Source organism: Anser anser (genome assembly GCF_964211835.1).
Source record: "Anser anser genome assembly, chromosome: 2".
NCBI lineage: Eukaryota > Metazoa > Chordata > Aves > Anseriformes > Anatidae > Anser > Anser anser.
In genome coordinates, this window is record NC_139721.1 from 52148971 (window position 1) to 52170687 (window position 21717).

Here is a 21717-nt window from a genome sequence, read left to right on the forward strand (position 1 = left end):
TTTTTTTTTTTTTAACATAAGCTCTTGAGGAAGTGATTAATAAATGCACTGGGAAAACATACAATAAACTCCTCTGGCACCATCTTCATATAAAGTTGGCTGAATATTTGAATATGTTCATTTTGTTCATTTGTGGTCTGAACTGTTGAGTTGTAACATTGGCTTCTATCCGGTAGATCACAGTAAAAGACATTAGATAAGAAATGCTTTCATTCCAGGCTAGTGAATACAAGGTACCAGAGCAATACAATGAATGCTTAAGTGCTCCAGCACTTGCATAGCTGCTTGTTGTAGCAGCCACTTGTTATAGAAACATCAAGTATACATATATGTTTACTTTCAGTAAACACTTTTTTTTGGGTGTGTTTTAGACTCCTAATCATACCATGACTGTCTTGGTATTTAGCAGCTGACTGTCCTGCAGAATCTTTCACTGAATGATAGCTTTCACTTACACCTCCTAGCACTCAAAGCTTCTTACATTATAGATACATGACTTGGTACATTATAGACATGGTTTGAGTGACAAGACTGACCATCCATAAAACCTAGCCTGTGATTTGCAAAGAAGTCTTCAGATTGGAGAAACCTTCATCTAAACTGACATAGACTTCTCCAATTGTTTCTCTTATCTGAAAGTTAAAAACAAAGTGATTGGTCAAGTGTAAAGATTTGAAGGAACTAAAGCATATTGTAAAAGTCCAAACCACTATGTTAAACGCCGAATTTTATTAATACCTTGTGAATTGCATTTCTGGTCTAAAGTTGTTGAACTACTTCACTAAGTATTGATGGATGTTGTGACAGCTTTATAAATGAATAAGTTTTCCTAAAGAGAGAATATGATATTTATTCTTTTAAAATAATGTTAGGAAGAAATCTTTGAGAAAAAAAAAACAAAAAACCTTTGATTTTCCATGCAACTACAATGAGTACTTTTCTTTTTCCCAAGAAACAAATATAATTTGATGTTTTTTTGGTTTCCTAGCATTTTTCTGATTAGCCTGTAGCACGAATGTTGTGAACTTGATTTTGCATTTGCAACCAGGATGACTCACAACTAAAGATTTTTCAGGCAATCCTCATCTAAGACTTAGTATCATGACATCACTGAATATGATTTGCATTCATTGCAGTTTACTATTATATATATACATATATATATATAAAAGCTATTACAATTGCAGAAAACCTGATAAAACTGAATTTCACCAAATGACATCAGCATGATTTGCTGAAATTTTGATTTTTTTTCTTTTTTCACAATTACAGTAATAAAAATTAGACTTGCTACTTGGTTGAACATTTTTTTGGCATTCTGGAAATGCATTTTTTCCAGTTTAGGTTCCTGAATACAAGATGAAGGACCTAGTCAAACCATGAAACTGGTGTTTAAAGGCCTGACTAGAACATGCATACTGTTTACTGAAGTCAAAGAGGAGTCTTACTGCACAGAATTACCATTGTACAGTATCTTACTTGAATCCAAGTCTCAATAAGTATGGTATGCTAAGGTTGGCCAAACCAACAAAAAATATTCAATAACTCATGTGATTTACCAAATCTGATTGCAACAATAAAACATCCTTTCCTTCACAGAATCACAGAATCACAGAATCATCTAGGTTGGAAGAGACCTCCAAAATCATGTAGTCCAACCTCTGACCTAACACTACCAAGTCCTCCACTAAACTGTATCACTAAGCTCTACATCTAAACGTCTTTTAAAGACCTCCAGGGATGGTGACTCAACCACTTCCCTGAGCAGCCCATTCCAATGCCTAACAACCCTTTCAGTAAAGAAGTTCTTCCTAATATCCAATCTAAACCTCCCCTGGCACAACTTTAGCCCATTCCCCCTTGTCCTATCACCTGGCATGTGGGAGAACAGACCAATCCTCACCTCGCTACAGCCTCCTTTAAGGTATTTATAGAGTACGATAAGGTCACCCCTGAGCCTCCTCTTTTCCAGGCTAAACAACCCCAGTTCCCTCAGCCGCTCCTTGTGAGACGTGTTCTCCAGACCCCTCACCAGCTTCGTTGCCCTTCTCTGGACTCGATCGAGTACCTTGATGTGAAACTTCCTTTCTATAGAATCCCACTCTCCACATTTAAGTCCCAATAACACAATTTTATTTTTATCACGGAAGTAGATCAAGCAAAATTCTCAGAAAAGGTGTTCTGTAGCAATTTCTCTATTAGATCTGACTGGCAGTCAATATACCCTAGTGCCACACCTGCAACAGAGTTCAAAGCAAGGGAAGTCAAAGAAGATCCAAGTCAGAGAACTGCTACCACGTAACCTTCAATAGAAGGGCTGATCTACCTCAAGCTATCCCATCTATACAAGTAGTTATGTCTTCTACCTCATTTGGTCACTACCAAAATTAAACCCTCCTTCTCTGCAGTTACATTTCTTCCCCAATACTTACTTTCATTTTGAAAGAAAAAAAAAAAAAGAAACAGCTGACATATTTCAACTTGGGATGGTCTGAAACCTACTAAATACCCCTTGGTATCTCAAGACCATTCAAGTTAGAACACAGATATCCTCGTAGATAAAGGATTTGGAATGTAAAGTATTGAACTGGTGTCGTATCTGTTTTCAAACCAAATCATGAATGTGTCACTGAATACAGAGATGAACTGAAGTGCTATAATTGGCAAATTTCATCTGCAATACTGAAGTGGAAGCTATTAAGACAGTAATCAACAGCTGAAGGAATGATTTAAAATGACAAGGAGGATGGTATTTGTTGATTGTTGCTGTTGCAGATGATGTTGCTTATATCTTCACAAGTTGCTCAGCACAGCAAGCAAATGTGCTCTCTTTGCAACAAAGTTGATAGACATATACTCTGCAGTTACCAGTCTCTCTCTGATTCAAAAAGGAAAGTATGAGAACTTCTGTTGTGCACTTATCCAGACTTGGATCACTGCCATGCTTATTAATGGTATACAAGTGTATCAAGAAGATTAAAAGAGTTTTCTTATGAAATAAATCATGTTATAAAATATAGGAGAAAATATCACATGTAATATATCAATACACATCCTTTAAGAAAAAGCAAACCAAACATATATTATGCAAACTAGCATTTGATGGTGGTGGTGATTTTTTTTTCTGAAGTACTGAAATATTAACAGATTTTCTTTCTTTTTTTTTTAACAATACATTTAAAAGCTGATTCTCTGAAGTTTAATGCTCATTGCAGGGCCCTCAAGTCCTCGTTATCCAAGAGAGCACCTGTATTACCTGTATTTATCAAAATCACAGCTATTTTGATACTACAAAGTACTCCTTTTCACTCTATTTTATCCATCCTTTTATTATTTTAAGTTAGTCACATTCTTGTATATGGATTCACAATACCCTGAACTTGAAATCTGCATATTTGGAAAAACCACATTGCAGCTTTTTGTGTACAAAATCATGTAGATAGCAGTAGTACTATGGTAGCCTACTGAAATAGGACTGTGCAGTTTTTCTCATTTTTTTTTAGTCTTGGGTTAGGAAGATCTCAGGACTCAAGTGAAATTTGTATCCCATCTTCAGCAGAGGGAACATATTTCAGCAACCAAGGATAGATGATAATTTTGCTATTAGCCTCAAATAATTTTGATATAAGCCTTTTCTTAGCAGCTTATATTTTCACAATTTGCAAATAAGTTACGAAGTATAATTCAACAATGAATCATTTTATTTGAGTACAAATAGACCCATATGAGGAGGTGAGAAGTTCTAATCTTTCTAACAAAAGAGTTACTAATTCATTCTATCTTTCTTTAACTATCCAGAGAGCTATACAGAACAGAACTGGTTGGTGTGTGTATATATTGATAAGATACATATTTATATTTGCCGTGTGAAGCAGAAATGATGTTAGGGCTGGGTTTGAGGATGGGGGATTGAATTGCATTTCTTTAAAGATTCTTTTAACAATTGAATTTCTTTAATAATACTCCATATATTTTTTTTTAAATTAATTATTTATTTTTCCTAATGCCTAAAACAGTAGAACTTTTGGTTGGACTTAGCATGTTTTGCAGCAACCTCTGCATTAAATGGCAGCACCACAGGAACATTAGTAGTCTGTTTTGGTAGGAATACATGAATGAAACAAACCCCCAATTCACAGTACAGATATATGAGGGAAGAAATCTACCTAAGTCAGGGGAGAATGTTTTTGAAGCAGGAAGTGCTTTAATACCAGGTGCAAGTGATCTCCCTCAACAGAGCTTGCTACTGCAAGACTAAAGAATAGATAAGAAATGGAATTCAGTCAGGGCTGAGTCAGATTGGTAGGAATATTTTTTACATATTTCAGTTTAATTTTATTTTGCATGGCCAAAGGATTGCTCTTGGTAGGTTAGTTTTTTTTATTTTTTATTTTTTTTTTTGTAGAGATAATGATATATGTGTGTTTCTGATCGAAATAAATTTCACTTAAAAAGGTAAAGAAAAAATATTTTGTTATGTAAAATCAGTACTTCAGAGTCTATTTTTCAAAATATTTTTTCAGCATTTCTTAGGTAGTTCTGAGAGAGAATATCTTCCTTCAACTTTTTAAGCTCCATGGAATGTAATGAATGCCCAACATGAACAGAGGATGGTTTAGAAGGAAGTGTTTTTGCCACTGAGAAGATAGTATGGAATTTTATAATGTTAATTTCACTCTCAGAATAGATCATGGTATAAGAGAAGTATGTTTTTAGCCAGACTATCATCGCATCAGAGAGCCAAGAGGCCAGGCTTTCAGAAGTCTGGAAGGCACATGAAAGTCCAGTAGGATAAGAAGTTCAGAGTTACCAAAAAGAGAAGTGTTTATGTTCCACCTGATTACAGATGAGATTGCTGTTAGAGCATTGTTCTCCTTGAATGCCTAAAGAAAATCTTGTCATCTCTCCTCCACATTTTCTTAGTAGCTTAAAAAATAAATAAATTACCAGATTACACATCTCATTATATGTTACCTCGCTAGGAACAAAAGAAAGTTCTTCTTTCCCAAGGAAAAGGGGAGAGAACCTTAATCTTTCTTACTATTGGTATAGTACCTTGCCTGGCTGTATAGGTTTGCAAAAATTGTTGTAGTTCAGATGATCTATTCTCAACAAATATTAACAAGTAACTACCATCTCATTCCTAGTGATACTTATCCCAGAAGAATGCTAAAACATTGACATGGAAAATCTTGAATGACTTTACTTTCTCTTGATTTGTATCACAATATCAGATGTTTAAAGTGCTTTATGCTGACCATCACTCTTTCAGGAACAATACAATCACTACTTCAACTGCCACGAATCCCAGCTACCATCTCCTTCTCTCTTTCAAATTGAAGAGTGAATCTGTTTTGCCTTTTAAAACAAAAATGACTATTGACAGAGCACTCTCCCATATTGTTATCTGACAAAAGCTGGATGAGTAGGTTTTTCAATTTCTAGAGGAAGATACAGCTGAAAAGACTCATAAAGTGCATATCCAAGTGGAACAGTAATTGCCCAAAGCAAGGTAGAGAGCTGTTTTGAGTACTGCAACTGCCCATGGATGCCATTTGCTCTCACATATAAATATTCCATGTCTCTCTCACACACACACAAAGAAATCTAAATCCATTTCATAGAGTATCCCCTCACATTGTTTTACCAGATTATAGACACTTTTGTTTAAACGTCAATTATTGTTGCAGATAAAGATAAATAACTTTCAGTCCCTGAGACAGTAAGATTTGTGCAATGTCACTGACCTCTTTTTAGAGACTCTAAGAGTAGTGATGATGGGTGATGAAACAGCAACAGAAAGATAACTGGCTTAAACTAGAACTGGTAGAAAGTGTGGAAATAAGTAGGGAACATGATACTAGGAATTCATTCAAGTAATCAAAGGAAAAAAAAACACAACATTTTAGCTCAGGAGATAAGGGCCTTGCTTATAGTTTCATTTATCAACAGAAAATAATCTCTGTTCAGGGTAAGCTAGTGCAGTCAGAAATGTTTAAGCACCAAACTTCTAAAACTTGTGAGAAACTTGTTATTGTTTTTGTCTAGATTGCAATCAGTGCTACAGACTGCAGTGCAACCTATGTATTTTTAAGCTTCTTTGGATGCAACAAGCAGTTCAGTCATGGTAACACATGATACAGCAAGATATACTCTCCTCTGAGTTCCATGTTGATAAAATCTATTTATGCTTTTTTTCTCCCCCCCCCCTTTTTTTCCCCCAACTCCCCCCAAGGAAAGCAATGTATTACAGGAATTGTAGAATGGCTTGGGTTGGACAGGATATTTAAGATCACCTACTTCCAGCCCCCCTGCCATGTTCAGGGATGTCACCCACTAGACCAGGTTGCTCAAAACCCCATCCAGCCTGGCCTCCAACACATCCAGGGATGGAGCATCCACAGCTTCTCTGGGTGACCTGTGCCTCACCACCCTCATAGTAAAGAATTTCTTCCTAATGTCTAATCTAAACCTACCCTCTTTTAGTTTAAAACCATTGCCCTATTGCTACAGCCCCTGACAAAGACTACCTCCCTATCTTTCCTGTTAGACCCCCTTTGGGTGCATGAAGGCTGCTGTAAGGTCTCCCCAGAGCCTTCTCTTCTCCAAGCTGAACAACCCCAGCTCTCTCAGCCTGTCTTCATAGGAGAGCTGTTCCAGCCCCTTGATCATTTTTGTGGCCCTTCTCTGGACTTGTTCTAATACGTCCATATCTTTCTTGCGCCAGGGGCCCCAGAGCTGAATGCAGTGCTCCAGGTGGGGTCTCATGAGAGCAGAGAAGAACGGGAGAATCACCTACCTTGACTTGCTGGCCACAAATGTAAAGATAAAGGAAGAGTTTAAGGTGTTTTCATCCTTACCAATTACCAGATGACTCCCCAAGTATGAGCAGTCAGACTGCTGTAGCAGTCTGTAGCAATGAGGGTGCAGCTACTGGAATTACTGTAGCAATCACAGCTGTAGCAATGAGAGAAAAGAGGTTTCCCACCAGCAGCTTCCCCTCAGCTGCTTTTAAGTCTCTTTCTGTTAAGACTCAACAGCATCTGCAAAACACTTTTAACCCTACCATACCACAATAATACAATTTAGCTTGAATTCCTCCTCCTTGTTTCTTTGTTGTCAACTTTCTTCTTCTGCTGGTTCTTTTATTTTTTAAACCAGACATTCTTGATAGAAAAAAGTTGGGGAACAGTCAGACTTTTAGGCAAGCTTCATATGCATATTGGACTTGATTTTACTAAGTATCATCCAAACTACATGCTCTTCTATATGATAAGGAAATTGTTATATCAGAAAAAGTATTAGCTACTGAAAGTGTAAGATAAAACAAGAAGAACTTACAGATAACACGATTTCTCATCTCAGGTCTTCTTTCAGATATGGAATCTCTGAAATAAAAATACTGAATTTCATTGCTGCTGACAGTCTTTTGGAAGGCTCCTTTGAAATTCTATATTTTTTTTTATTGCGTTAAACAGCTATAATGTTTCATAATGACTGAAGATACTTACAGTCTACCAAAGTAAAAATGTGTAATTTATCTTTTATGAACAGGATAGTTCGCGGTCTCATAACTATTTTTAACACTTAAATTCTCTTGCACTTTGGGTGGAAACCAATAAGCTTAATTCAACTCAAGTTATCTTTCTGTGACAAAGTAAAAAATGTCTCTTCCATGCCTGTTTTACATGTATTAAAGTCCAGACTCAGTCCTTTTAAAACAAAAGTGCTTACATATTAATGCTTCAAAATTTATATTAAATATATAATTATATTAAAAATGTATTTATTAATCTTAAAATCTCATCATATTTGAAAAGTCGTGGCAGTAAGATGAAGTCCCAAGTGACCAGAAGAAGGGAAACATCACTCCAATTTTTATAAAGGGTAGAGAAGAGGATCCGGGGAACTACAGACCGGTGAGCCTCACATCTGTGACTGGGAAGATCATGGAACGGATCCTCCTGGAAGCAATGTCAAGGCACATGCAAGACAAGGAGGTGATCCAAAATAGCCAGCACAGCTTCACCAAGGGCAAATTGTGCCTGACCAATTTGGTAGCCTTTTGTGATGGAGTGACTGCATCAAGTTGACAAGGGAAGACCAACCAATGTCATCTAACAGGACTTCTGCAAGGCATTTGACATGGTTCCACATGATATTCTGGTCTCCAAATTGGAGAGATATGGATTTGATGGGTGGACCGTTCAGTGGATGAGGAATTGACTGAAGGCTGCACCCAGAGAGTGGTGGTCAATGGCTCCATGTCCAGACTGAGACCAGTCATGAGTGGTGTCCATCCGGGGTCTGTTCTGGGACTGGTGTTGTTTGATATCTTTGTCAATGACATAGACAATGGGATCAAGTGCATCCTCAGCAAGTTTGCAGATGACACCAAGCTAAGTGTTGCAGTTGATATACTACTCATATAGAAGGAAAGTATGCCATCCAAAGAGACCTGGACAACCTACAAAAGTGGGCCCCTGTGAACATAATGAGGTTCAGCAAGGCCAAGTGCAAGTTGCTGCACCTCTGTCAAGGCAATCCCACACGTGAGTATAGACTGGGAGAAGAACTCACTGCAGAGGAAGACTTGGGGGTTATGGAGGACAAGAAGTTTGGCATGAGCCGGCAGTGTGCACTTGCAGTCCAGAAGGCCAATTGTTTCCTGGGCTGCATCAACAGAAGAGTGGCCAGCAGGTGGATGGAAGTGACTGTCCCCCTCTGCTCTGCTCTTGTGAGGCCCCACTTGGAGTGCTGCATCCAGGTCTGGGGCTCCCAGCATAAGAAAGAGGTTGATCTGTTCGAACAGGTCCAGAGGAGGGCCATGAAGATGATCAGAGGGCTGGAAAACCTATCCTATGAACACAGGCTGAGAGAGCCGATGAAGACAGGCTGAGAGAGCTTGGGATGTTCAGCCTGGAAAAGACCCTGGGGAGACCACATTGCAGCTTTTCAATACCTAAGGGATCGTATAAAAAAGATGGAGAGCAACCGTTTGCTCAGGCAGAAAATTACAGGACAAGGAGAAATGGTTTTAAACTAAAAGAGTGGAGGTTTAGAGTAGATGTTAGGAGGAAAATCTTCACTCAAAGGGTGGTGAGGCACTGGCACAGGTTGCCCAGAGAAGTTGTGGATGCCCCATCCCTGGAGGTTTTCAAGGGCAGGCTGGATGGGGCTTTTGGCAACCTGATCTAGTGGAAGGTGTCCCTGTCCATGGCGGGGGGTTGGAACTAGATGGTCTTTAAGCTCTCTTCCAACCCAAACTGTTCTATGATTCTATGAACATTACAGATTAATGTTTGCATGTGCTGCTTATGTTGAAATATACATCTGAAACAAATCAGGAAAGGGCACATGTTTAAACATATTATGATTTCATAAACAGTTTTTTTTTTTGATATATTTCATAACAATTGTATTCTCTGGAATGAAATTAGTAAAGTTGTCTTTTTTGACTATTTTGAGATTCGTATTTACTCCTGAATTGTTATCCACTCAAGAAATGGATATTGCTTTCTCGTAAACTGTCCTCTACATTAAAATAATTGCTTAAGCATCATTTAAAATGTACTGTTGTTATTGCAGATTATGGTCCACAGCTGAATATGTATAAAAACCAAATTATTTTCATAAAACTCCTCCCCCCAAACTGTCATAAATTCATATTTTCATATGTCATTGTTGAATTGCCTGTATGTGAAAAAAAACAAAACAAAACAACAAAATAAAACAAATCCAAACATGATACAAACATCACTGAAAATGCAGACATTTTAAACTTCATTTTAAATGAACCAATTGAACTGAATAGTCATTTACACTCAGTGTAGGTACTTTAGGGAAATATTCCCTAAAACGTAAATGGAAGGAGGTCTTACATCTTACATTGGTAACATGAGTCTGAGGTTATAAAGACTCTGACAAGACCGTAACATCTATAGTTTTAGAAGAGAAAGAAAAGGTTCCTAAATTCCCTGTTCCATAATGGATACTGGGGATATGAATCTAGATAGGCCTCTGCAATAGATTATCACAGATGGCACATTTAATCAGTTTTGATGCAGTTTCTTACTTTTGGCACTTACTTTGGTTCTAAGAGATTTGTCCTTGAAAGTGCGAACAAACTCTGGGGTTCTGGATGGAACAAAGACTCCTCTAAACCCAGGAAGCATATCCTTCCACAGGCTATCTTGTCTGGAGACAGAATGGAAAAAAAAATGTGCATCATCAAGACTGTAAATTCTAATCTGTCCTATTTTAAAGCTTTATAAGTGCAGTAATTTAAAGGACTGTTGCTTATAGCAACAAGTATTAGATAGTACAGAAGGAAAAGGAAAAACTTTGCTGCAAACCCATTATTGTGCTCAGCAAATTTCCATCTCCAAGAGCAGGATGAGATTTGATAAAGGGAGGAGAAAAGGGCAGACATGAATGTTGCAGTAATGAGGAGTACACTTTTCAGTGTTTAAATAACCTAAGTCACCCTTAGGAGACCTTTTATAATTTTTTAAACATGGGCACTTATCTCAAGCATGTCTTGAGTCTATGAAACAATAAGGTATCATTTACTTAAACGGACAGCAACTGAACTTGCTATCAACTAATTAGCTCTCCAAGTTTTCCTTTTAGTTAGAGATAAATAATTCCAAGAATAAAGTAACAAGTATTACCAATGAAAATAAAAAAGTTGCAACAAAAGGTCAGCCCTTCAGTGAAACAACAGCAAGCTGAATGGCTATGATTGTGTCTGGTGCATGTTTGCCTAGCAGAAAACAATACAACATATGGTAGGTGCATAATCATACCTAAGAAAACCTGAACTTTCAGAAATGGCACAGATACATTTTCCTTTGGTCCATTGTGGTACCTATAATTTCTTTTACTTACCACAGAAATTACCTGGACAAAGTGTACTCATATAATTTTTTTGACACAACAGCAATATCAAAGGATCACAGTGCCCCAGTTCTTCACCTGCCTCTAAGGGAACTGAAATTACACTCTGCCTTTCACCAGCAGTAATTTTTGCTGCAATGACAAGGAAACTATTTTTTTTTGTCTTGACATTTTTTTTTGTTTTGATTTTTTTTTTTTATGAAGACTGAATTTTTATTACAATTGTTATCACTGTTGTATGTATGACTTTGCTCCATGCAGTAAACATGTACAGTAGTGCTCAATGTTTATTCTTATGCAATAAAATCCAAACAGGTAATTGCTACTGATTCCCTCTCCCACCACAACGCTCAGTCATCAAAGTGGATACACGCTTTAATGAGCTATATTAGGCTCCTTCTGTCTTGACTATCACCATCGGCCTTGCTCACACCTAAAACACAGGATAATTGAGCTTGCTTAAACATGGGACATTAAAACTCAGTCTGCATGCATGAAGGTGCATGTATTGTAGTCCCCTCATTGCAGCATTGTCTTAGACATTATGGTGAAAACGAAATCCCTTGTTTTGCACACAAAAGCACAGAAAAACAAATCTGTTTTGTAAATAGCTCAATTTTTACATAAATTTAGAGTAGAAGCCATTGTTGACAAGTTTTAACCATGAAATCAGTGTAATGTTTCATATTGGAAACCCACATAGCTTACAGAATATAGACTTTTAGACTATTATTCTCGCATTTATGAAAGGTGAAATTTTGCATGTTTTCAGGAAGGCAGATGACTACTTTGGAAGCATTACAAAGATGAAAAATGATTGCATTCACTTTGAAATACTTTGGGAGATGTAAGGAGAAAGAAATATAAAGCAAAGGGCACTGCCTTGGTGCTGTGCCTGGAACATGATGTTGCATGCAACATCAACTTTTAAAGGTTCCATGAGAATTTTACTGACCTGTAAGAATAGAAGTAGTGGATGCAAAGATAAAACAAAGTATTGTGGAATAGGAAACACAGCTTTTGCATCAAGAAGTCATGCTTTACCATGCAGTGTGTGTTCTTTGAAGGGGTCTTTGACCACATGGATAAGGAAGATCCATCCATCCACTCTACTGAATTTCTACTCAGATTTCCAAAATTATTCTGAAAATGTTCCTCATGACAGAAGAAAACAGTAGGATAAAATGGAAGATCCTTGAACAGATATAATATTTGTTAAAAAAAAACAAACACAAAAACACAAAGAAACAAAAAGAACAAACAAAAAAACAAGATAAGGAAAGTTTTCAGATTGGAAAGAATTCATCTGTGAAATCAAAGACTTTTCCAGGTATGATTCTCTTAAACTTCTCCATAAATCTGTAAAAAGAGGTGTGTAATGAACTTACCTAAACTTTGCTAATGATACTGAGTTTCTCTGGGTAATAAATATGAGGGCAAGCTGCAGAAAGATCTTACCAGATTGAGCAGTAGTAAAACTATAGAAGAAATTCAGTGTGTATTCATAAAAAGTAACACAAGTGGGTAAAAAAAAAAACACAAAACCAACTAAATTTACTGATGAAAAGATGGCCTCTGAGCTAACTATAACCACTTAACTACAACTTGGAGCTATTACATCACAGACCTTTCCAGGAAAATGTCCACTAAGTGACCAAAAATATTAAGAATTATCAGGAACAAATTGAAGATCAAGACAGAACATCATTAGGTCACTAAAAATAAATGGCCCACCTGAATCTAGGACACTGCATGTAGCTTTGCTTTGCCATATCAGAATGGTATGGTCAGAACTAGAAAAGAGCAGTGAAGGTGATCAGTATTCTAGAAAGGTTTCTAAAGAAGAAAATATTACATAGGCTGGCATTTGTCAATCTAGAAAACTGACTCTTGAAGGGGACTATGACAGATGTCTTTGAAATGATGGCATGGAGTGTGTGAAAACGGATCAGTTCTTCATGTTCTGATACAGACTGAGAGGGCCATCAAATGAAGCTGTCTGAGTACATGTTGTGAAGAAAGAGAAGGAGGTGGTTCTTCATGTAAAATCTTATTAAAATGTGGACATCCTTACCATCCTGCGCACGTTACAGTTTACATGGTTCAAACAGAAAAATGAAGATATGCATAGGTGAAAACTCAGCATTTCATAGACTCCCACTTCTGTCAAATGCAGTCTTTGTCCAGGGAGCCAGTCTAAATCAAATGGTTAGAAGCTGAGGGAATATTATGGAAAGCTTCATTGTGAACTTTTTACATTTTTACATGCTTTCCTAGGCTTCCATTTTGGGTCATTGTTGGAGACAGGATATTGATATAGGTGCACTTGGTCTGAGTAATTTTCATGAAAAGAGAATTAAAGATTTGATACAAGCCAATGGCAAGCCTGAATTTGATACACACTGTCAATTATATGTAGCCATATACCTTTTCAGAACTTACTATTATTAGTCCAACACTTGCTGGACTGCTTAGGCAGAACATTTTCAAAAACTTTGGACAGAATTTTGAAGGGTGCCAAGGTACCTAGCTGGCTAAACCATTCCATCTGCAGGATATCTGAAATGCAGATCTGACCTGCAAATATTTATATCCTTCTTTATGTCTTTTGGGAAATCCAAAGAGATCTTTCGTAATTTGTTAGATGCATCCAGTCTATAAAATAGATTTCTCTCCTTATGGCATTAACAATGAGGATTATTCTTGAATTTTCTGAAACACTGATTGCAATTTCTTCCCAGCCTGGGGATGAGCTTATCACAGGCAGTCAGAAACTGATAAAATAACAGTGATGTCCCTTATGCATGATAGAATATCTTCCCAAGAATGCCTTTAGCCTTGAGCAAAAATATATCACAGATTCAATATATTGTTTTTCCAAGACCAGTAGAACACTGTAGGGTTCTACCAACATACATCATTTCATTAAGGACTGAATTTAAATAATGGCCATGTATCTTCCATGACAAACGAAGGATGTTTTTATTATGGACAATGTTACCAAAAATCTGGGACTGGAATAACCAAAAATAAAACACAAAATGAAACAGAACAGAACTCTTCTCTTCCTGTTTATCTATCTTAGTTTTAAACTTTTTTTGCTGGAACTCCAAGGTTTCAATTATATTTTCATACTGCCTTACTTGACTCACCAAATTTTGATGTGTAAGTTGGGAAGTTAGTTTCCACAGGCTCTCTCTGCAGTCAGCAGAGAAAAGCAGGCAAGTGGTTCAGATCAAGAGCGCAACCTTAGTATTTGAACAATTTCCTAGTATCCAGGCTCTGAAATGAAGACTAAAGAAGTCTTCATTTGAAAGATTCCATCCTATGATTTAGGATACTCCCCCACATTCAGTGCTACTGATGGGAACACTGCTCACCAGCACCTTTGGGCCACATAAATGTGTCATCATAACCACCAGACACAATGCTACATCCTGCTTTACAGACTAGACTGGGAAGTCCCATCAGACACAGGTGCTTGATGGTCTTTCCGTCACAGTTTTCACTTGGCACAGGACCCTCAAAGAGGAAATGAAAACAACAGCAACAACAAAACAAAAACAAAAACACACCACAAGCTTTCATTTAGAATAGTTAGCTGTTTTCTGTAGGAAGAAGAAACTCAGCTTCAATTTATTCATTCTAAGTCGTTTTCACTGGTGTAAGAGCCTTTTGTTAGCTGACTGAATCATGGCTCGAAAAGAAAATTCAATGTGAATTTTCTGTAGAGAATCTTTATCATTTGTTTCCCTCAGCAAGATTCTATCTTATTCTATAGGTCAGCAACTACAAAATAATTGTTTTCTATCCATTCATTTAGAATTTTGGATGGCACTCTTATTGTGATAGGATGCACATTTTTCAGTATGAATAGAGGGTTTTGTTAACATTTTTATAAAATAATTCTGAAACCAGCTGCTCCATAAATAATATCAAATCATCTTCACTATCTGAAAGAACAAGTAATCTAATATTAGTCTTGTGGCTTCATCACTGAGAATTTTATTCACATTTGAAAGACTATGAGCAGTTTCAGATAAAAAGTCTATTTCTAAACCTACTCTTTTACAGTGTTTCCAGCTTCAAAGATTTGGTGTACACTACATCTGTCCAAGTTTCCACATTTGATAAATGTATTCTTGCAAAATCCATTTACCATTCAAAGCTGTTATGGTAAAATGTGCACATTGAAATGTTCTGCTAATCATTTTCATAAATAAATTACTGAAATGGCTCTTTATAATAAAGACTTCAATCAGAAGAGAAATATCTAAATGATCACAGGAAAAAAAATTGTTTTATTGTTGTTTTACCCTCACTCTACAAGATGATGTCCTTCTGTATGTTTCGGCTAGATATTGTTTCTCTCATCACTCTTCAATCTGTTATAGGCCAAAGTCTAGGTAAAACATCTGAACAAATGACCAAATTTTCACTAGTATTCAGAAGTGATGAATATCACAGTGAAGTTACTTCATGATATAGATTCAAGAAAAGCATTGCACTGACTCACGTGCTGTGACATAACATTTGCCTGTCAGGAAAGACAAAAAAATATTATTTTTTTTGCACTATTTGTTTAATGAAATACTTTCCAGACTATTACTAAGCTCTTTGTTAAGAACTATAACTTTTTCCCTGAGATCAATGACATTGTTTTAATGTAGAACACCTTATTAAGTTGTTTTGTTTTTCTTACTCTTGACAATGAAATCCATGATAGCAGTGTCTCAAGTATAGACAACTTCAAGATATAAAATATTACTGCAATTATCATTTAAAAAAAAATATCTGTAAATGTGCCAAGAACCACAATCATAGTTCTTGGTCTGAAGAAAATGGGGTATAAATCCATCATGCTGCAATGGGTATCTTAAACAAAAAATGATTGAGAGAATGTACATCAACAACAATTGGGTCATAAAGTTACCTTGGAGAACTCTATGTCAGTCTTGATGTTTTGGACAGTTATTTCCATTTCTCTCTCTCTCTTCTCTTTTTTCTTACAGTTATGAAAGAGGAAACAAGCAACAGTTTATAATAATTGCTTTACAGAATGTTTGGGAGTGGCGATATGGAAGAATCTCTGCAACCTCTGTGACTATGTTTTGGTTAGAAGCAGATAAAAAAAAAAAAGGAGATATTTAGGTCAAAAATGCATTAAGCAAGATATTGAGGCTTGAAATGATAGAAGAGAGGACAGCCTAAAGATGTACAAAATGACCACTTCATTTGTTATCATTCTCTCTCTTACAGTAGCTTTCTTTTTTAATTGGGCTTTCTACTGGGCTTTGAAATGTTTACTCTTGTATTTGTGCAAAGCACAGGTCCATCCTCAATTAATGACCATTAAGTATCATAGTAACAACATACTACATACTACAGAGTAATTTAGCTGATCTGTCACAATAAAAGCTGTCCTGAAACTCCTTACAGAATGGCTGTCTGCAATATATGAGTTGCACAACACACATTTACAACAGCTCTAGAGAATTCGTAGAAAGTGTGAGGAAGAAATACAAGACTACCTTTTTATTTTTATTTTTATTATTATTATTATTTTTATTTTTTTTATTTTTATTTTTATTTTCTCCTGTACTATAAATAGCAGTAACATGAAACATTTTCTGTAAAGCCATTTGGCAGCTGTATTACCGTACTTCAAACCTGTGCTACCATACTCAAAACTGTACTTTCATTTATACATAATTGCTTGCTGTTACCTTGTTTCCTTCTCAATGTCTTCTCTTAACCAAATTTATCTCTAAAGCTAGATGACTCAGCTACTTCACTGAAAAAACTGTCCCTGCTGTGCCATCTTGTCCTGTAAAAATAAACTATGACAATAAATAATTATTTTTAATATAAAGCTTCTTGAAGTAGGAGATTTCTTACTGGACTAATATTTTCCTCTCTTTTAGCATGAAGCTATGTGATGCTTCTTACAACCCCCCTCTCGTCACCTCCAAATTTCTGTCTTTCAAATTACATTGAGAATTTCCCTGTGGTTGCTAACAAGGTTGATCACAAGCCAGAACCTTATTCTTTGCATGCAGGAATGCGGATTAGTTCAGTCTGCCTACACTGGCAAGCACTGGTCAGGGCTTTCACATAATCTCCTGTGACGTGAATGAAGAAATATATTAAATAAGCTGTGAAGCATGATTGAATCACTACAGTTGAATGATCAAATGGCAGCACGGAACTGTCACAGAAGCTCAAGCCCCTAATGAGACATTGTAGTTTTACTGAATCAGTTACTTTGGCTTTCAGGTCTCTCCCTCTCTCTCTCTCTCTCTCTAATTTATTATTAATAATAATAATTATTATTTTTAGCACAGTTAATAAGCAGGCACTGATCTCAGCTGAAGAGATTAAAAAATACACTTTTTTGTTTTGTTTGTTTGTTGTCCTTTTCATAAAATTAAATGTTTTTACAATAGTTACTAACAGTTCACATTAGAACATATTTCAAACCGCATAAGAAAACTGTATAATTTTCTTTTAGTCTACTGGGGTAACTGCTTGCAAAGTCATTTTAAAATTTCACATTGCCACAGAACAATAAATAATCTGTTACTTAATATTAGCATAGAATTTAAGTACTTGAACGTGCTTCTAGACAAAGAACTCAAGATACTAAAACAAATTCCATTTAATTCCAAATGCTGAAGTTTTGCATAAGGGTATAACAGTAGCTAAATGATCAACCCAAACTTCCAAAGTAAATGTATGAGTGCTGAAATGTTGAGAATCTGGTCTAATATCTCTTGATAAATCATTGGGTAGTGAAGCCTTTACCTCAAAATCTTGCTATGCAAAATGGAAGTAACTCACAAGCTTTAATCCCTTTTAAAAATAATGGCTAACATATTTACAATCATCATGGAGATGTAGCCTAAAGGATCAAATTTCATTTGATGTAAGCAATTTTTCTCCCAGATATTGTTTTTATTTATTTATTTATTCATTCTTTTCTCCCATCTCCATATTATTATAAATACATTTGCAAGCTCTTCACTGCATTATTTCAAGTTGGTGTACTCAGTCAGTAAATAAATCTCTCCCTTATGGAATTTCTTCTGAACATTAGTTAAAATATAATAATAATAAAAAAAGTGTTTCTCATCTAGGAACATCAGATATGCAGACATATTATAATGTATTTAATGCTCATGACATGGAAAGAACATTTAAAAGACATTTTTAAAGATATATCTTTGATTTTTCCTCGAAGAGCCAGTAACTAGGAAAACTTCATGCTTTAGAACATCTGATTTTAAATGATCCAATAAACCTCTTTCACCATTAGATAGACCAGAATTTTGGTTACACTGAGCTAAACCTTAAATATGTAATGAAACTCAGTTCAATTTGGAACAGTGAAGATATATACTACAACACAGAAGTCTGAATGGTAAGTCTTCAAATCTGAAGGTCTTTAAATGTGATCATGTTATTAGCTGTGCAATGTCACAGGAATCTGACAGGGACTAGACTGGTTCAAGAAGACCAGTCTGAAGATAAATTTGTATCATCAGATCCCAGCTTCTGTTGCAAATGGGCATGACAGGTCCTATCTACTTTGCTGCTGATTGAGAGCTCATGAACTCTGCTAAATTTAATTTCTATTCCCATTTGACAACAGCCAGGAAACCACCCTGTCAGACAGCTTTTAACAGCCATTACCTTCTGCCTTTCTAAAAGTCATTCGAGATTTTAATTTATTTTCCAGAGCTATTTCAGGAAACGTTCAGGATAGAATACACTGAGCAGAAAAAAAACACCCCTGAATTCCATACGAAAGTTTAGTGGTATAGGAAAAGGGAATTGGTGCTAACAAAGGAAATCAGTTGTACCCCCATGTTTTTGCAGGAGATGACTCAGAGAGGAAATTAGGAAGTAAATTTCTAGCAGGACTGAGCCCCAGATTTGACCTTTTTTGGGTTCCTGGTTACATTTGTTATTATTACCAGAAGTGGTGCCTCCATCTAGCCTGAATACCTGGGAGGTTTTCCTCCCATGGAAAGCATGACATGCCAGGCAGGGTCACTCTTAGGTCTCACAGCAGAGTGTAGGGACACAGCGGGGTTACCTTCATGTATCCAAGAAATGCAGTAGCATTTCTAAAGCTTCTTACTTTTAAGCCACCACAGCCACCTTCAAGTTTCAGTGTTTGTTCCTCAGTATGAATAGTTTTTGCTCAGCTTTTCCTTAGGCAATAGACTGTTACGGAATACAAGCCAAATGGTGCGGTATTTTTAATTCAGTCGGTTTATGTAAACGACAGAGATAATGTAAAATGAAGGATCTTTAGAATACATGAATACCACTTAGAACACTATGTTACTTCAAGACCTCTCCGAGTTTATCTCCAGAATAAACTTTTTAAGTACGATGTCATAAACCTGAATGCTCTCAGTGCTTTCTCTCTCAATCTCTGCTTGTTTCAAATGAAGCTTTATACAAGTGCAGATACTAATGCCCAATATTATTCCCTGCCTACCTCTGAGATGTTATTGACCATGGTAGTATATGCAAAGAAACCCATAAAAACATGATAATAACATTTACCAAAGAGACAAAAAGAAAGCAAATTAATGTTTAGGATTTTATCACAAATACATTTAAAAAGATTCATTAAAAAAAAAAGAAACAAAACTTACGCAGATTAATACCTTTTAAAAGAGGAAATCTATTTAGTTGTTAAGCCAGAAGAATGGAACTAACACGATCTGGGTTAATAGCTCACTTCTGTGAAGATCTTATTTTACATGACTGTATAAATTACTTCTCATCTTTCTGCTCCATTTTTGCCCTCTATAAAATGGGATGACAATCACCTTTTGAAAACAAAAAACAAACAAACAAAAAAAACACAAAAAAAACACACAAAAAAAACAAACCCACAAACAACCATACCACCACCACCAAAAAATAAAAATAAAAAATTCTCAAAATGTAGAATTATTGAGCCATAACTCTTACAAGATGAAAAAGCATGCATGGCCTTAAAATAAAAAATATTACTTTACAAGATGTTCTTCAACTCTTTTATTTCTTTTTGAACAGGAATGTGAGAATGCTCTCCTACACTATAACCTTGAGAATCTTATAAGAAGAGACCTTGCCAATGTGCACATTATTATTATTATGATTAACCTAAACATATTTATATTCTTGGAATTTATCAGGGCAAAGAAATTAGCAGCTTTGTAACATAAGCGTATTTACATAAAAGAATAAAATCTTTATGGATCAGACTTGTAGTTTTGCTCAGTTTGTGGATTCCACAATAGAAATTGGTATAGAGCATACTAAGATATAAATGTAGACTCAGGTGAACAGCTCAGACTGTTTATATTGGTGATGTGAGTTAACTGCAACTTCACAGTAATAACAACAGTAACACATGAATGTCTGCAGAATAATAGTAATCACAAATGGTGGGTGCTAACTGCATAGCTATTTTCCATTAATTTTGCAGCATACTTATGTCATCATTTAAGGTAGCTCATATAGCTGTTTTTGCTGAAAAGTACACTTAGAGCTACCTGCAGTATTTTCTTTTTTCCTTATTATGCACTTTGTGAAGTTTTATGTTCTTGAACAAAGTTGCTACTTAATTCTATTTCTTTATCTTCCTTTTAATTTGTAATAGTGTCCAGAGCTCTCGATTGCAGATGGCATTAACACAGCTGTTATACACACACAGAGTCTCAATTTTGGTATCTAAGTGTCAACAACTTCTTTTGAACTCTCAAGAAATACACGAACAATCCTGTTTTCCAAATAAGAAGGAAGGCCAAATGACTCAACTCTGAGTCCTACCGTGACTTATAATAAGGGAATTTCTGGCTTAGCCTGTCAAGCAGACTGACTTGTAACTCTCAATTTTTTGAATGATTTTCACTATTCTTTCCCCCACTTCTCATCCATACTAAGAACCTAGTCATTTACATAAAATGACCATCCTGGTAAGAGTACAGGTTCACATAGTTCACTTCATATATATTCCTAGCCAATGTTGTAAGACAGGAGTCTGTGATATATTTTAATTTTGTTCTGTATCACTGCTGGAATCACATATTTCGTTTTCACTTTTAAAAAGGATTTTTAAACCTCTTAAACAGAGTGTTTCACTTGCCTGTCCTCCTCCTCTTTTCTCTTCTTCCTGAAGACTGTAGAGTTAAATTCACCTAATGTTTGTACTGAAAAAGCCTGGCTCAGGACTTGATGCTGCAGACTGTCAAGTGGGAGGTAAGTTATTATCTATAAAGATTCATCTGGCCATGTCAAGAGATCCATAAGCCTGTAGCTGAATTACTGGAAACCTCTAATGGAATGTGACTGAATTATACTTTGTAATATTATCTTTTTTTTTTTTTTCCCAAAAAATATATTTAGGGACTATATTCGTATAACAACATTTTAATATGCCTTTATGCATTGTATTCAGAGAACTCTTGCATCAGCTCAAACCTATTCCCTAAGTGGATCTCCTTCTCCATGGAAGTACATTTTCCCCTTAGCTACACAACATGGAAGGTAGGGAAAAATACCACTCCACCTTGTGGCCAGAAAATTGGATGTATTTCTGTGCAGGGAAAAAAAAAACAAACAAGCAAACAACAAAAACAAACAAAAAAGATACTGTGATAACATTACAGTGCAGCTCTTGGCTTATCTCTTGGCCAACATTTTGATCTATTCTGTACAAATCAACTCCATTTTTCATGACTTGAAAGAAAAAAATCCTGTTTCTATAAACAGAACCCAATTCACCTTGTTGAGAGCAATCAAGAGCTATGCTGG

At 36.0% G+C, this 21717-nt stretch overlaps 1 protein-coding gene across 9 annotated transcripts in view; it reads right to left on the bottom strand.

Moving 5' to 3' along the window:
- Positions 1 to 21717, bottom strand: part of DLGAP1 (DLG associated protein 1) — a 416642-nt gene that overhangs the window by 270055 nt on the left and 124870 nt on the right. For 2 of the 9 annotated variants that reach the window (XM_083823962.1, XM_083823960.1), the window contains exons 3-4: positions 10089 to 10197; positions 7342 to 7388 (exon numbers count right to left, since the gene is read on the bottom strand). The exons of 5 other annotated variants lie outside the window; for them this stretch is intronic. The gene's annotated coding sequence lies outside the window, so the exon portion shown is untranslated. Of the gene's footprint in view, positions 1 to 7341; positions 7389 to 10088; positions 10198 to 11943; positions 12055 to 12633; positions 15366 to 15415; positions 19723 to 21717 lie in introns of those variants that run through there. 2 more of the 9 variants (XM_083823959.1, XM_083823964.1) reach the window with 2 other exon arrangements.